This window comes from Acomys russatus, chromosome 3 (genome assembly GCF_903995435.1).
Source record: "Acomys russatus chromosome 3, mAcoRus1.1, whole genome shotgun sequence".
Classification (NCBI taxonomy): Eukaryota; Metazoa; Chordata; class Mammalia; order Rodentia; family Muridae; genus Acomys; species Acomys russatus.
The window spans coordinates 42,821,442-42,838,012 of NC_067139.1; the positions used below are offsets into that span (position 1 = coordinate 42,821,442).

At 41.8% G+C, this 16,571-nt stretch overlaps 2 pseudogenes; both read left to right on the plus strand.

Moving 5' to 3' along the window:
- The first annotated feature begins 327 nt into the window (after positions 1–327).
- On the plus strand, positions 328–1,221 carry LOC127187065 (heterogeneous nuclear ribonucleoprotein C-like; annotated as a pseudogene).
- Positions 1,222–13,949: 12,728 nt separating this feature from the next.
- LOC127187024 (60S ribosomal protein L27-like) lies at positions 13,950–14,359 on the plus strand (annotated as a pseudogene).
- Positions 14,360–16,571: the final 2,212 nt, after the last annotated feature.

Genomic DNA, 16,571 nt, shown 5'->3' on the forward strand with positions numbered 1-16,571 from the left:
TAGACACTAGACCTAATGAGGACTGATTCAAGAAAACGAAATCATATAAATAAAATTTCTACTTATTTTAAGTTTAGATCACAGAGAAGACATCTGTGCCAAGATCTGAACAAGAGTACAGGGACATATATTCACTAAATATACATTACTTAAGAGTATGGTTTAGGTTTTGTGAAGAGACAGAGAGTGAACGGTCATGTGCTCCCTGCTTGCTGTAGCTTTGGCATCTTAGCATTGACCCGCAGTAGGAGAGGCAGTCTCTTTTCTCTCTCTCTCCCTCTCCTTCCTCTTGTTTTCAGCTTTGTGAGACACCTCATCATCAAGGAGATGGCTAGCAATGTTATCAACAAAACAGCTCCGTGAATTCCCATGTATTCATTGGAAATCTCAACCTTCTTGTGGTCAAAAAGTGTGATATGGAGGCCATTTTTTTCAAAGTATGGCAAAATTGTGGGTTGCTCTGTGCATAGGAGCTTTACCTTTATGCAGTATGTTAATGAAAGAGATTTCCAGGCTGTTGTAGCTGGAGAGGGTGGCAGAATGTTGCTGGCCAGGTTTTAGATATTAACCTGGCTGCAGAGCCAAAAGGGAATTGAGGGAAAGCAGGTGTGAAACAATCTGCAGCAGAGATGTTCGGCTCCTCATGTGACTTGGACTATGACTTTCAATGGGATTACTATGACAGGGTGTACAGTCACCCAGCACGTGTTCCTCCTCCTCCTCCTGCTTGAGCCGTGGTGCCTTCTAAATGCCAGCGTGTGTCAGGAAACACCCTCACAAAGGGGCAAAAGTGAATTCAATTTGAAGAGTGGGCAATTGGGGATCTTCTTCCAAGTCTGGAAGCTTGAAAGATGATGACCTTCAGGCCATTAAGAAGGAGCTGACTCAGATAAAACAAAAAATGGATTCTCTGCTGGAAAGCCCGGGGGAGGGGGAGTTGTAAAAAAAAAGTGAAAAAGAACAAAGCAAACAAGCAGACTTGTCCCTCTCATCCCCAGATGAGAAGAAGAATGAAAAGTCCAAGGAGGAGCAGAACAGCACCTCTGGGAAGAAGGATGAAGTCTGAGGCAGGTGCAGGTGACTCTGCTGAGGAGGGCGACCTGCTGGATGAGGGCGACAATGAAGGTGGGGACATGACCAGCTGGAGTTGATCAGGATGATGAGAAAGAGGCTGAGGAAGAAGAGGATGACAGAGGCAGCACCAACGGGGAGGACAGATGACTCTTAAGCACATAGTGGATGTTAGAAATCTTATCCCATTCTTCATTTACCTGGGCGCTTGCGAGCAATCAAAGCAACACCAGACGTCTCCCCTAGCCTCGTTAGAGCATTCTCACCGTGCTCCCTCTGCATTCCTTCCTGTGTCCAATAATTCATAACCTTCCTGTGTCCAATAATTCATAACCGCCCTGTGCCTAGTTGCATTTTCACTTCCTTTGATGCTCCTTTGTAGCTTTGTTAGGTCTTACCCTGTACGTTTTGCTTTAACTTTGATACCTCTTTGACTTAACAATAAAAAGATGTATTTTTTTTAAAGAGTATGATTTATTGATACAAAGCTTAAATAAATATGTATTTATACTGAATGAACTATTTTATTAGTTGTAGTAAACTTCTATTCCAGACATGCATGTCATGCATGTAAATATATGCAGGCAAAACACTCACACACATAAAATACAAATTTTAAATCTTTTTATAATGTTTGCTAATTATATTAATTATAAATTATTAATTATAAAATGTTTAAAAATGCTTCTGACTATCTTAGAAATGCCCCCTGTTTTTATGCTGCCATTTAAATCTTTGTATGGAAGAAACTAAGTAGTTTTGTTGATATCCCAAGCAGACCCTAAAGCAGAAAGCAGAATGCACATGTTTGGTGGCAGCGAGAGTGTGGTGGTCAATGCCCTCACTCACTGTAGGCAGGAAGAGGGACTTCTTTGACGGACGCTTTCCCAGGGTTTGCTTTCCATCACATTTCTGTGACAACAGCACTATGGGAAAGTCCTGTAAGTGTAACAACTCAACACCAGAGGAGGCTGAAACACTTCCTGTAGTATCACATTTTGGAAAACTGTATGTTAGAAACCAGCAATGTGACATTATCTTCCATCCAAAGTTCTTTTCTGAATTATTTATTTAACACTTACAGGTAGTAGATTTTGTTATTATGCATACTTTTCCCAAAAATATTTTCATAACATATAATTTCCACTCGGTATCTGAAGAAATGGCTTGGCTGTTAAGAACATAAACTGTTCTTCCAGAGGAGCCCAGATCAGTTCCTAGCACCCATGTCAGGTAACTCAAAACCACCTGCAACTCTGGCACCATAGAGCCAGACACCCTCACTGGGGCCTCAGTGCGTGCAGGTGCATTCTGCACGCACACACGGGGGGGGGGGGGGGGGGGGGGGGGAGGGAGGGAGGGAGGGAGGGAGGGAGAAGAAAAAACATTACCCCAAATTCCTTACTTCTGTCCTAAAGGCATCCTTTCATTTCTTTTCCCTCCCTCGCCCTCCCACTTGATCCATTTAATTCCTTGCTTATGTGTTTTGGTGCTGACTGGGTCCTGGGGCTTGTGTGAGCTAACATGTACTCTTCCTCTGAGCACACCTCAGGCCTGTGTGAACAGATTTTAACTCTAGGACTAGATAATTCCTACGTGAGGAATAACAAATTCAAGTAGATATCACCTGTCTTCTCCTAGTTCTTCAAGAGCACCTGGCAGAGTAATTTCCTCTCTCCAGCTGTGCTGTGGCCTCATCCTACCCGTCCCTTTCCTCTCCTTCAGTGAGCATTGAATACTACACAGTAGAAATCATAGCTGAGGGCAACTGCTTTGAGAAAGAGACAGCAAAGACGAGAGGAAGACAAACGGAAAAGGACAGGCATAAAATACTAGTGGGAGGGGCTTCTCCATGATCAATCCCCCAACGTTTACTTATAAACATCTTGAGCAATGAAGGCTCCTGTTTTGTTCTGATTGGTGAAAAGTAGGGGTGGCCTAGATCTCAAATGGCAAGTAGCAAATAGTGATTTTTTTTTTTTTAAACAAGTCTTTGAGTATTGGAAGAGCAATTGAAAATCCCTTCCTCACATGAAGGTTTAAAGTCACCAAAATCTGCCAGTAAGAGCTAGAAGAGATAGAAATGTCTCTTTTCTGATGACCTCTTTTGAGTCTCCTGAGGAAACAGGCACAATCCAGGGTAAGAACATCCAATTGGCTGAGTCCAGAGTAACTCTATGACTGATAAGGCGTTCTTTATCTATTAGATGCTGGGTCTACTTATTCTGTCTGCATCACCAGGGCTTTTGGGACCCCACTTTCACTCTGCTAACTTAGTAGTTACTCAGTATTATGCTACTGCATTGGTGATGATTACAAAATGAAATTTGCAATATCGATATGTGTGTGTGTGTGTGTATTGAGATATACATACATATACATATATATATGAGGTCATTTTTATTGTTCATTTGTGGCTTGTATCGGTTTAAAGCTTTAAAAAAACCTATATTTTCTCCATTTAAAGGAGCTTATCTCATTTTTTGGTTTTTTGTTTTTGTTTGTTTGTTTGTTTTTTTGAGACAGGGTTTCTCTGTGTAGCCTTGGCTATCCTAGAGTCACTTTGTAGACCAGGCTGGCCTCGAACTCACAGCGATCTGCCTGCCTCTACCTCCCGAGTGCTGGGATTAAAGGTGTGCGCCACCATGCCTGGCCTTATCTCATTTTTAAAAAATGAAAGTTAGAACTTAAAATGGTCTTTCCCAAAAAGGACTCTGTCTCTCTTTGGGTCTCTGGACATTAGAGAAGAACATCCTGTGACACTGGCCTGCTGAGCCAGATGAAGGACAACCAATGGAAATGCAGTTTCTCTACAGATGACCTGAAACTAGCCCTGCAAGCATCTTGCAGACCACCCCTAGAAACCACCCTACAAGACCCAACAACTGGGTATTTCTTTAAAAAACAAGCTCTAGTGCCTCATTAAAATCTGTCAAATATCTATTTGTTAAAAGAAATCATTGTAATTTCTGCTTAGTATGCATCATCCAACTAAACAACTCAGTATTTCATCAAATTAAAAGCAAGTATTATATTAGGAACTGAAAATTTCCTGAACAAAAGACAATTTTGATAACCTTGGACAGGCCCTTCCTCATGCTCTTCTTGCAAACAGGCTGCAGCTCTGAAGTAGGAAGAAATGAGGCATCTTTTGGAGGCAGACCAGGGCTGTGTCCCACAGCAGGATTGAGCTTGGCAATCTGAGGGGCACTGTTGAACAGGCAGGGAACTCAGAATAGTTTCCAAGGTCATTTTCTTCTGGCTGACCCGCATAAGCTTCTTTTTAGATACCTCAAGTCTTTCCATCATCCTGTGAGGATTGCAACAAGGATGTATTTAGCATCTTATTTTTCTCCTTAATAACTCTTAAATTACTTATTTTGCTCTGAAAAATGCTATAGGAATAATCAGAATGGCCCAACAAATAGTCTTTGAGCTGAAAATGTATCAGAGCAAACCAGCCTCACACAATTACAGATTTACAGCTGTTGTGAAAAAAGAGCATCTATGCAGAGAGGAATCCCTCACTGCTAACACAAAAGACATCTGTTCCCCTCTCAGATGGCAATGTTACCAGGGTTAGCAGTGAGTCACAACTACCACCTTCTGAAAGGTTTTACTTACATCTGGAAGATGACAGCAGAAATATTTTCATTACAAAGAGTTAAATATGTGAAACTGTGGTTATGTTAATTTGTTTAGCAATACAGTGAGTTCCCGATATGTGATTGTGTCCAAATATCACGTTGTGCTCCTTAAATGTATACAATGAATAAGAACTTAAAAAAAAGAACCACAGGGGGCTGGAGAGATGGCTCAATGGTTAAGAGCACAGACTGTTCTTCCAAAGGGTCCGGGTTCAATTCCCAGCACCCACATGGCAGCTCACAGCTGTCTATAACTCCAAGATCTGACACCCTCACACAGGCATATATGCAGGTAAAACATTAATGCACATAAAATAAATATAAAAAAATTTTTTAAACCATAAGTCTTTGTCATTGGTAAAGCAATTTGGGTTTTTAAAATCATCCCATGAAATCATTTGTCATCTATTTGCCTTTAACATCTGTGCACTCTGTCCATAATCTATATATAAATTAAGATTTACCCCCAAGAGATCATTCTTGAAGGGAAAGAGGAAATAGCCAATGAGGTCACCCAAAGAACTAATGTTCTTGCTGTGGTCATAGACAAGCTAACAAAACTCCCAGTAGCCAGCCTGGAAAACCTCCCTTTGAGTTTTCATTAGGGGAGACCCACAAGGCTTCCAAAACTATGCAGGCTACTTCCATTGCCCTTGGCTGCCTCAAAGAACTTGAAGGTCAGACCCTGTTTTCTGAAGCCATGGCATACATTTACATTTTTTTTTAAAAGAAGAAAGCTTTGAGTGAGCCCGCTGCCAAGCCCTAAGAGCTGGCTCTTGTGTTTTCTGTGTTGTACACACCGTCTCATGCTAACCAAGGAATTACTTTAACCGCGTTGTGAATAACATATCCATTTATTCATGTTTTAATCTTTTCTCATGAGTTTATCTTTAAGTATAGAGAAAAAGTGTAAATGGAAGTTTGCCATGGGCACTGATAATACCAAAGATCACAACTGAGGAAAGTTAATTTCCCAAGTTCGGGGGGAGGGGGGGAAGGAATGGGAGGATACAAGGGATGGGATAAACATTGAGATGTAACAAGAATAAATTAATAAAATAAATAAATAAATAAATAAATAAAAGGAAAAAAAAATAATTTCCCAAGTTCAGAATGTACCCAGGGTAGTGGTGTTACGGCTTCTCCTCACCCATTTGGGTCCAAGCGCAACCTTCAAAATAAACGCATTAATAACTCTGTGAAAAGAATCTAGGGGTATTTTTATTAAAAAGTAGGTATTTGGCTGGGCATGGTGGTGCATGCCTTTAATCCCAGCACTTATGGCTGCAGAGGCAGGTGGATCCCTGTGAGTTCAAGCATCCTGGTCTACAAAGCCAAGGTTACACAGAGGAACCTTGACTCAAAAAACAAACAAAAACTAAAAAAGTAGATATTCAAAACACTAATAAAACTGGGCATAGTGGCTCCTGCCTTTAACACTATCACTTGGGAGGCAGAAGCAGGCATGTCTCTACCAATTTAAGACCAGCCTGATCTACATAATGACTTTCAGGACAGGGCTACACAGACACCCTGTCTCAAACAACAACAACAACAACAACAAAACAAATAACTAGTAGAGCAGGCTAGCCCTGTGAAAATATAAAAGGGGCAGCCACAACATAAAACCAAAGCTAGAAAACTGAGAAGAAATAGTCTGTCACGGACTAACGTTTTAAGTGCAATTCATTCTCTACCGTTATTTTCCAACGTTTATTGTGTAGCTACCGTTCATATTCTACTAATCTAAAAAACCTGTTTTACTAGAAATCATGCTTTAGAGACCAATAAGTGAGTTGAATTATTTTCCATTGCTGTTTTGACTTACTTGTTTAGTGCACTAGAGAGTGATTTTCTACTTTTATTTTCTTCTACGTAGAGTTGTTTGTATTTTTCCATTTCTCTTCTAGAAGAATCCACTTGACTTTTTATCTCAGGGAGTTTTGATTCCAAACTTTTGACCCTGAGTATCACTTGACTCATTCTAGAACCATTATTGTTCTCTCTTAATTTCTCTAATGTTTTTTCATCTTCTGCTTGTGTCTAAAACGAAGTAAATATTTTTAAAAATAACTATACCCAAAGGGAGTACTGTGTATGTATCTCCAGAACTCATAAATCACTAGCAGCTGCATATATTCGATACCATATGCTGGACATTAATATATTTACCTTCGATTTCCTAGAACTGCACTACACCTGAGTCAGAGAACATTAACTGGCTCTTCTTTTCTCTTTCATGCTAAAGGAAATCTAATCTGGAGCCCTGTGTGTGCTGCTGAAGTGCCCTGCCACTGGGTTACAGCCTCAGCTGAGAACCACTCTCGTTTTTTCCATTCCTGTCACCAGATAACTCTCAGTCATGGAGTCATTCAAAAATTTAAAACTTGCCGGGCATGGTGGCACACGCCTTTAATCCAAGCACTTGGGAGGCAGAGGCAGGTAGATTGCTGTGAGTTCGAGGCCAGCCTGTCCACAAAGGGAGTCTAGGATAGCCAAGGCTACACAGAGAAACCTTGCCTCAAAAATAAATAAATAAATAAATAAATAAAAACTTGAGCATTGTAACTTAAGAACAAATCCACTGGATGATGCGGTTTTTTTCCCAATAGACTTTTTATACACAAGCTAGCTTTAAAAGACAAATGACTCAAAACAATAATCATTATAATGTAATAATGGGGACTGGATCTCTAAAGGGGAGGACTCAGGTCGTCTACCTTCCAGAAATATACAAATCAACTTGCTGTAAGTAAAGTGGAGGAAACACACAACAGAGTTACCCAAAATGTCATTCTCGGTGAAATGAAGCTAAGGATGATACAAGCAAATAAAATGTTAAATTGGACTACTGTGCCATGCCTCCAGGATGTGGTGCCTTGTTCCTGCCTGGCTCTCCTTTCATGCTCTTGAACTGACCTTGACTTACCATGTTCTCTTGAACCAGACGTTTGAGGGCTAATACTTCCTTTTCCACGTTTCCTTGAATCTTGCGTAGGCTTTCATAATCCTCTTGGTCTGTTTTTATTTTTAACAGCTCTTCTTCAGCCAGTTGAATGTTTATATCTTGATGTAGGTATTTGCAATGTATAGGTTCCCATGTATCTTTAAGATAGTGGATCTACATGAGGAAAAATACAGTTTGTAGTGATGGATTTAGACTGAAAATAGTCTAATAAGAATAAATGCATAATTCTGACATAAATGCAGTTGTAACTTATTAAAATCTGTAGCAGAACCTTGGCGAGTCGTCTGTTGAAGTTCTCAGAAGTCACTAGGAGTCACAGAGCTACACTCTTTGTCACCATCTTTGTCACAAAAGTGGACATTCGCCCTTAGCCCTCCATTTTCATTGTTCTATAACTGTTTCTTGTTTTCCTTCTTTGAAAGCACAGAGTTTAGTGCCTTATGTAGTCAGACTGAACAAACTAGATAAGAACCAAGCTGCGAGCTGGCTCGTGGTATCGCAAGCCTTTAATCCGAGTGCTTCAGAGGCAGAGGCAGATGGATCTCTGAGTTTAAGGCCAGCCTAATCCAGATAGTGAGTTCCAAGACCGCCAGGACTACACAGAGAACCCAGTCTTGGAAAAAAAAAGAAAGAAAGAAGAAGAGAACGAAAGGACAGAGAAAGAAGAAAGAAAGAAGAAGAAAGAAGAAAGAAAGAAAGAAAGAATAAAGAAGAAAGAAAGAAAGAAAGAAAGAAAGAAAGAAAGAAAGAGAAAAGAATCAATAGTGCTTTCACACACATTGAGTAAAGCAAAGTGCACCTGGAAACATGCTCACATAAGGCTTCCCATCCGTCTTCTCTGAGATGGTCTTTCTGAGGACCACACAACAAACACAAAAAAGACACATACTAAGCGCTGCTTCCTCTTACTTCTTCCCTTCTCTAGAAGTCGGGGCAGAGGCTAATTTTAATGTGCTAGATTCTCAGGGTCATCTTTTGTTCTATTCTCCAGGCTCTATTGATAGGACCAGTACATAGGAAGCAGAACCTTAAATAAACTCCAAAAGCATCCAGGACAGGCAGGGCCCAGTGACTCCTGTGCTCCAGGACAGATAATCAAGGGAAGTACTGGACACTCAACTGACCTGCAGGAAGAAGAGGGAAGAACGTGGCAAAACCTCCTTGACCATTGGAGGTAGCTAACCGTGAAGTCGGAGACACTCACAGCCACCTGCACAAGTGCAGGGCAAAGGCCTTCCCCTGGGACAGCAGAGCTGAGCTCAGGACTGACAGGCTTAAGTCACCCAACCCTGGGTCGGCTCTGTGAGTCTGGAACACTTTGGTCCCCAGCTGCCTTCACATCCAACCCTCTACCTTCCCACCGTGCAGGCTACCCCCATATTACTTTGGCATGCTAAGCTCTGACTCACTGTGTTCAACATTTTAATGACATAAAGTAGCTGCCTCGCTCTTTACTCTTTTCAGAGGTACAGAATAGTACCTAACAGAGCCCTCAAGTGTCCCTCAAGATAAAACTGTTGAAATGCACTGGTGTGGATGAGCCCCCCGGGCCAGGTGCTTTGTTCACAGGCAGGCAAAGTGCTCACAGGCTCTATTATAATGTTGGCTCATGCCTTGGGTTCCAGCGCACAGGATGCCTTGTGGACTTCAGACCTTAGGCCAGCCCCAGACTAGAAAATATGCTGCCTGTTGAGAAAACATTAATCCTGACATCTCTATCCAGAGGACTGGGGCTGCATTCATTTGGTTTTTATTGAAACAAGGTCTTGCCCTAACTTGCAGTGGCTCTCTCACCTTGTTCTCCTGGGTTCTGGGATTACAAGTATACATCACCCTGTGTTACATATGCTGGGGAAAGGAGACGCACTCTGCAGAGAAGGGCTCACTTCATTAACTCTATGGTCTCCTTCTGGGCTCCTTTCTCTTTCTCCTTCCTTCCTTCCTTCTTTTCTTCCTACCTTTCCTCTTATTTTTCTCTGTTCTTGGATTTCCAAGTCAAGAATGATAATAATTGGAGTCAGTTTTAAGCTCAGTTTGATGATTTCCTGGAGTTTGCAGGTAGGGATAAATTTGTTCTGCCTCCCCAAAGCAGGTTTTGTTGCAATAAAAGATTACAGCTTAGCTCAGCTTCTTCCTCCCCGGTCTCCTGCCGAGACAGTGCAAAGCAGTGGAGCATGGAGCAACCTGGAAAAGCCATGAAGGGAGAGGCACCATTTTCTAAGTGGTCTCAGATCAAGGTTCCCAGCTTTATTGGCATCTGAACAACTTGGAGAACTTGTCATAACTGCAGACTCCCAAAACTTCCGTTTCCCATCCTTCAGTGGTGAAAAAAACAGTCATGTGGGAAGAGGGGGAAATGGGTTCTACCAAAGACAAAAAGTTAGGGGAGAGGAACCATGGTTGAAGTAAGCAGAAACCCAAAAGAAAAGAACCACAAAATAGCAAGTAAAGCTGGTGATGAGACCTACAGATGACCTCAGCAAGACAGGAGCACATGGACAAAGGTTTCATAAGCCCTGCTTCTCCATGATCACCAAGCTAGCCAAACAGCACTCTTACCAAGTTCCAGAATATTAGGCTAGGCAAACAGAGCATCAATATACAAGAAAGACTGTCTGCAGGGAGGGAGGCCAGGGGTGGCTGAGCAGCACACTGTGCGTGTAACAGCTTTGAGAGTAATTTCCGTTTTGATGGCATAGACAGACAGGTCCTGGCATCCCTACACTAGAGGTGAGCTTACTGGGCAGATTTATTATATTATTAGTGAACCCTGCCTGATTGCCTCCAGCCTGTCCAGTGCATGAGCTGGCTCTTCACAGTCTCCTCCTGGATAAGCTTTTTTGAGGGGCCTCTTGCATAGGTGGACCCAGAGGTTTGCACTTTCTCACTCACCCAAGGTTGTACAGCTGATGTCACCTATAGAGACACTTATATGCACTTATATGCAAGCCTAACAACACCACTGCAATCCCAGAAACCCACACAACTGTGGAAGGAGAGAGCTGTAGAGGAATTTTAATTGAGAACATGGCTGCTCTGGCAACAGATCCCATCTAAAGACCTTCTAGATCTGTGTGATCTGGGGGGAATGCAGACATGTTGGGCAGTGGTGGCACATACATTTAATCCCAGGAGACAGAGGCAAGCATATCTGTGAGTTCAAGGCCAGCCTTCCGCAGAGCAAGTTTCAGGTGAAGAAAATATTAAGTGCAGGCGTGGTGCTACGTGCCTTTAATCCCAAACGATGAGGGTAAAGTTAGTTTGTAGAACAAGCCAAGTTTGAAAGTGATGTCTAATTGAATGGGAGGATCAGTGACGAATCAGAGAAAGATTTGACAGACGGGATATGCCCAACTCTCACGAGAACAGCACAGGAAATGGAGGCTGTTTAAGAGCAGGGTAGGAAGAGAGAGGAGGCAGTTTTACAGAAAGAGGTTGAAGAGAGAATAAACTAGACACAGGTGAAGACAGATTGAGCCAGAGATTGAGAAGGAGCCAGAAGATTAGAACAGATTGCCAAAGTTGGTATGAGGCCAGGCAGAGTAATTCAGTCAGAGGCTGAGAGAGAAGCCAGGGTTTAGAAAGAACCAGAAAGGGTGAGCTTATTCAGCAGTAAGTTTTGAGGCTGAAAACATTCTAGGACTAGATTAGATTGCACTGAGGCTCAAAGCTTCCAGTACTAGGCCTCGGTTAGCAGATGGAGGGAGTAAGCCTCAGAGACAATTAAATTAGGCAAAGAAAAGTTCCTATTACAAAGAGCTGACTTCATAAAGCTTCTTTCAACCTCCACATATCCTGTGTGTAATCACAAACACACACCATTTACACACATGATAATAATAAACAATTTTAATCTTTACATTTTTAATAGACAAAGAGCTTGAAGTTTTATGTGCCCCCAAATTAAGATTTTTAAGTCTTTAAGATTTCAAATTACCTCATGTTGTAACGCTTCAAATGTTCTATTTTTCATATGGCCATCGAAATATAATTCTCTATTTTCACATTCATTTAACTTTTCTTCTGTTATCTTTAAGACTCCCATAAATCTGTAAGAACATAGTAGTAGCATGTGAAAATTTAAGTGTAAGCACTTAAATAATATTTAAACAGATAGTAAAGAAATTATTTTATAAAGTATAAATCTGTCTCATTTGTACCAATCTAAAATTACTTGAAAGTATTCTAATAAAAATTCATATACATATATATTCTTAGGGAATTTCATACAATGTATTTTAATTTTGTATTATCATATGCCTACACCTGTTTTGCTTGCATATATGTATATATACCACATGTGTGTGGTGCCTACAGACGGACTGGAGTAACAGATAACCAGCTGTCATGTGGCTGCTAGGGATCCAACCCTGGTTCTCTGGAAGAATAGCAAGTGCCCTTAGCATTAAGCCATCTCTCAGGCCACATGTAAGGTATCTTAATCTTGTCCCCCCAACACTGCAGGACACAACTCCTCTCAGAGCCACCATCCCACAACTCCTCCCAGAGCCGCCCCACGCCCACCCCCACCATCCCACAACTCCTCCCAGAGCTGCCCCACCCCCACGGCCACCTTCCCACAACTCCCAGAGCCATCCCTCCCTGTCTCCAACCCCGCTTTATGTTATTTTTATCTATTTATTTTAGAACAAACTATTTTGTAGCATATGTCTTCTTCCCTTGTCTCTTAAAATCTTTCTACCCTGTTCTACAGTGTATCCCCGAGTCTGAAGTGCAGGGGTGTTGTCATAAATGTATTACTTGGGAATGGGTACCCCAAGGTCACATTATCGCTGCATCTTGACCAGCTGTGGCTTGTGAGGAAAATTTTTATGATTAGTTTGGCAGATAAACCTGTAACCACATACAGAATTATTTGAGAAACAAGTTCACTTTTAGTTCTGTAATGGCTACTTTCCTCATGCGATGACAAAATAGCTGCAGGTTTTTGCCAGCATAAAATAAGCACAGTGCCGAAGATGCAAAGCCACATGCACAGGGACAACTAAATGACACAAAGACATCGACTAGAGTCAAGGAACAAAGTCACAAGAACTCAGAAACCAATCCAAAGCAATCATGGGGGAGGGACGTCAAAGAAGCTGGGAAATATTATATACTTCCGAATATGGTGGCAGAGACATGATTGTTCACCTCATGCCTTCGTGTCTGACACATAACATATATTTTGTGTGCCAGCCTTGTTATCTACAGGTTTCACATCCATAGATTCAACCAAGCATGAATCAAAAATTCTTGGGAAGCCAGGCATGGTGGCGCACGCCTTTAATCCCAGCACTCAGGAGGCAGAGGAAGGCAGATCGCTGTGCGTTTGAGGCCAGCCTGGTCTACAAAGCGAGTCCAGGAGCGCCAAGGCTACACAGAGAAACCCTGTCTCATAAAAAAAAAAAATATTCTTGGGAAAATTATCTATATTCATGGGCATACAATCAGCTAACAAACTAAAGTTTAAGAACATATATATCAGGCTGGAGAGATGGCTCAGAGGTTAAGAGCACTGACTGCTCTTCCAGAGGTCCTGAGTTCAATCCCCAGCAACCACATGGTGGCTCACAACCATGTATGAAGTTTTCTGATGCCCTCTTCTGGTATGCAGATAGAGTACATAAAAATAAATAAACAAATATTTTTAAAAGAACATATATATCTCATGTCAACACGAAAGACTTCAGTTCAAATGAGTTTATCCTCTCCATATATTTTATTACTGAAAATGAGACAGAGGTAGAAAAAAGTAAATACAATCGACATAACTGTGCTGGGAAAGGACAACAGAGTCTCAGACATAAGCAGGTTTGAATGTCAAAGAGAAGGATATTACCAAAAAGAAACACAAACACACACACACACACACACACACACACGCAAGCACATGCACACACATATACACAAAAACACACACACATGCATACCCACACAGACACACACAAGCTTGCAAGCACATGCATACAGACACACTCATATATGCACAAACACACACACACATATATGCACAAACATATATGTACACACACACACAGACACACACCCACACACTCACACATTTCAGAACTACAAATTCCAGTTGGAAGACAAAGAAAACAATGACTGTTATGCCAAAGGCCCTGTTCTTACTGCTGCCAAAGCTGTCAAAGAGTGATACTGATATTTGGACACACAAAAAGGTTCTACATTGACCTTTTAAAACATAATTTTTGGGCCTTCTTTCCTTTCTGCTGGGTGCCAGCTGTTAGCTGGCGAAAATGGGCAAGTTCATGAAACCCAGGAAAGTGGCGCTGGTCCTGGCTGGACGTTACTCTGGACACAAAGCCGTCATCATTGAGAACATCGATGATGCACCTCAGACCGCCCTCACAGCCATGCCCTGGTGGCTGGAATTGACCGCTGTCCCCAAAAAGTGACAGCTGCCATGGGCAAGAAGAAAATCGCCAAGAGTTCAAAGTTCAAGTCATTTGTCAAAGTTTATAACTACAATCACCTCATGCCCACCAGGCACTCTGTGGATATCGCATTGGACAAGACTGTTGTCAACAAGGATGTCTTTAGAGACCCAGCCCTGAAACCCAAGGCCAGGTGGGAGGACAAGGTCAAGTTTGAGGAACGATACAAGACAGGGAAGAACAAATGGTTTTTCCAGAAGCTTCGCTTTTAAGTATATTTTCATTTCTATCATTTAAAATTTTAGAAAAACATAATTTTTGGTTACAAAGTGGTGGATGCACAATTAATTTTTATTTAAGTATTCATTAAGTTAAAGTTAAATTGATAGCTGAGTAACTAAAAAGATCTAGAATATTAAAAATTTACCTGTGTAGCTCCTTTTCTAATTCTTCAGTTTTTTCCTTCTCTTGCTCCAAAGCACACGCCAGAGACTGTGCTGATTCTGTCAGTTTATTTCCTTGTTTCTTTCTGTCTCCAGTCTTTGACAAAATATTTATAAGTAGATTTTTTTTATTACCTAAGACTCATTCTTATTTCTTTAAACAGTATTTCTCATGAGTTTATGACCAAAATGCATTAGAAACAGTTTATAAAATGCTAACTATGAGCCGGGCGTGGTGGCGCACGCCTTTAATCCCAGCACTCAGGAGGCAGAGGCAGGCGGATCACTGTGAGTTCGAGGCCAGCCTGGTCTACAAAGTGAGTCCAGGACAGCCAAAGCTACACAGAGAAACCCTGTCTCGAAAAACCAAAGGAAAAAAAATGCTAACTATGAAAAGTCAAATAATGACTTTTTTAAAAAAAACAGAATACATTGACTTCTTTCACACAGAAAATAAATGCTGGATATATTTGCTGCTAACACAGAAGTTTTGAGTATTTGGAAGCTGACAGGTGAACAAGCAGGAGAAAACAGAATTATTTACTCATAAATGCCAGTAAGCCCATGAGCACCATTCACAGATACCTGAACTGAGTCATAAACTCCTGTCCTGCTCCTGGGTGTTCACTCCCTGTCCACACACAGGCATCGGATGGGGAAATAGCCAATGCAAATGCCAAGCTACAAAACAGACTCCAGCTTTCTAGTTTGAGGTTTGGTTTTAGACAGGCTGTCAGTCCAAGCTGGCTTAGAGGAAAGACACAATATAATGAAGGGGGAATCTTCTGCCTCCACCTCACAGGAACTTAGACTACAGGTGTGCCACTTGCTGGGTTGAATGAGATTGACCCCTTAGGCTGTAAAGGCATGATTAGTCCCCACTTGATGAGCCATCTGGGAAGGATTAGGGGGTGTGGCCTTGTTGGAGGAGGTGTGTCTTTGTTGGAGGGGGAGTGTCCTTGTTGGAAGAGGTGTGTCCTTGTTGGAGGAGGTGTGTCCTTGTTAGAGGAGGTGTGTCCTTGTTGGAGGAGGTGTGTCTTTGTTAGAGGAGGTGTGTCTTTGTTAGAGGAGGTGTGTCCTTGCTAGAGGAGGAGTGTTACTGGAGTGGGGTTTGGGGTTTCAGGTCCAGTCTCTCAGCTCTCTGCCTGCTGCTTTCTGATAAGCTACTGCTCCAGCCTCACACCTGTCTACCTACTGCCCGGATCCCTGCCATGATGGTTATGGACTGACCCTCTGAAAGTATGAGCAAGTTCTCAATTAAATACATTCTTTTATAAATGCCCTCAGTACTGGTGTCTTGTCACAGCAATAGGAAAGCAACTTAAGCGCTTGTTATGTGCCCGTTTCCTTAGGATTGAAACATGCTTTCCAGGAAGGAGTAAGAAGACCCAGGAGATTCAGGAAGTACGCAAAACATACAAAGTTTACAAGAGACACAAGGCCTCACCCCCAGTGAGAGTGTAAACACCCTCACTGTTTACCACGAAGGCGTAAACAATTGTTGGGGAGAGGAGATTCTGTAGTGGATCTGACTCTAATGTGTGCAGTGAGCCCCAGGAATGAAGCTTTTAAGCTGCCACTATGCTGGTATTTCCACCTCAGTGATGCCGCTATCTTTGAGTCCTAAAGGTTCCTATAAATAACCTTGATAAATTCCCTGTTTTACCAAACTGCACCTGGAATCATTTCTTTGGCTATTGGTGCCATATCTGGGGTGAAAAGACATTTGTTTATGTAACCTGAGAAGAAGTCACACCAAAACTGACTTAACTTTGTCGTTTTCTTCTGATTTTTTTTTTCAATCTGTTTCTTGCCTTCCACTAGATTCTAATATTCTTGAAAACAGGTTTTCATCTTCAAGTCCAATTTTAGTCACAGCATCCCTTTACACAAAAATTGGCATTTTTGTTTTTGTTTGTTTATTGGGCTTTTTTGTTTTTTTGAGACAGAGTTTCTCAGTGTAGCCTTGGCTGTCATAGAACTCACTTTGTAGACCAGGCTGGTCTCAAACCCAGAGACTATATGGAAGGCTCAGAAGACC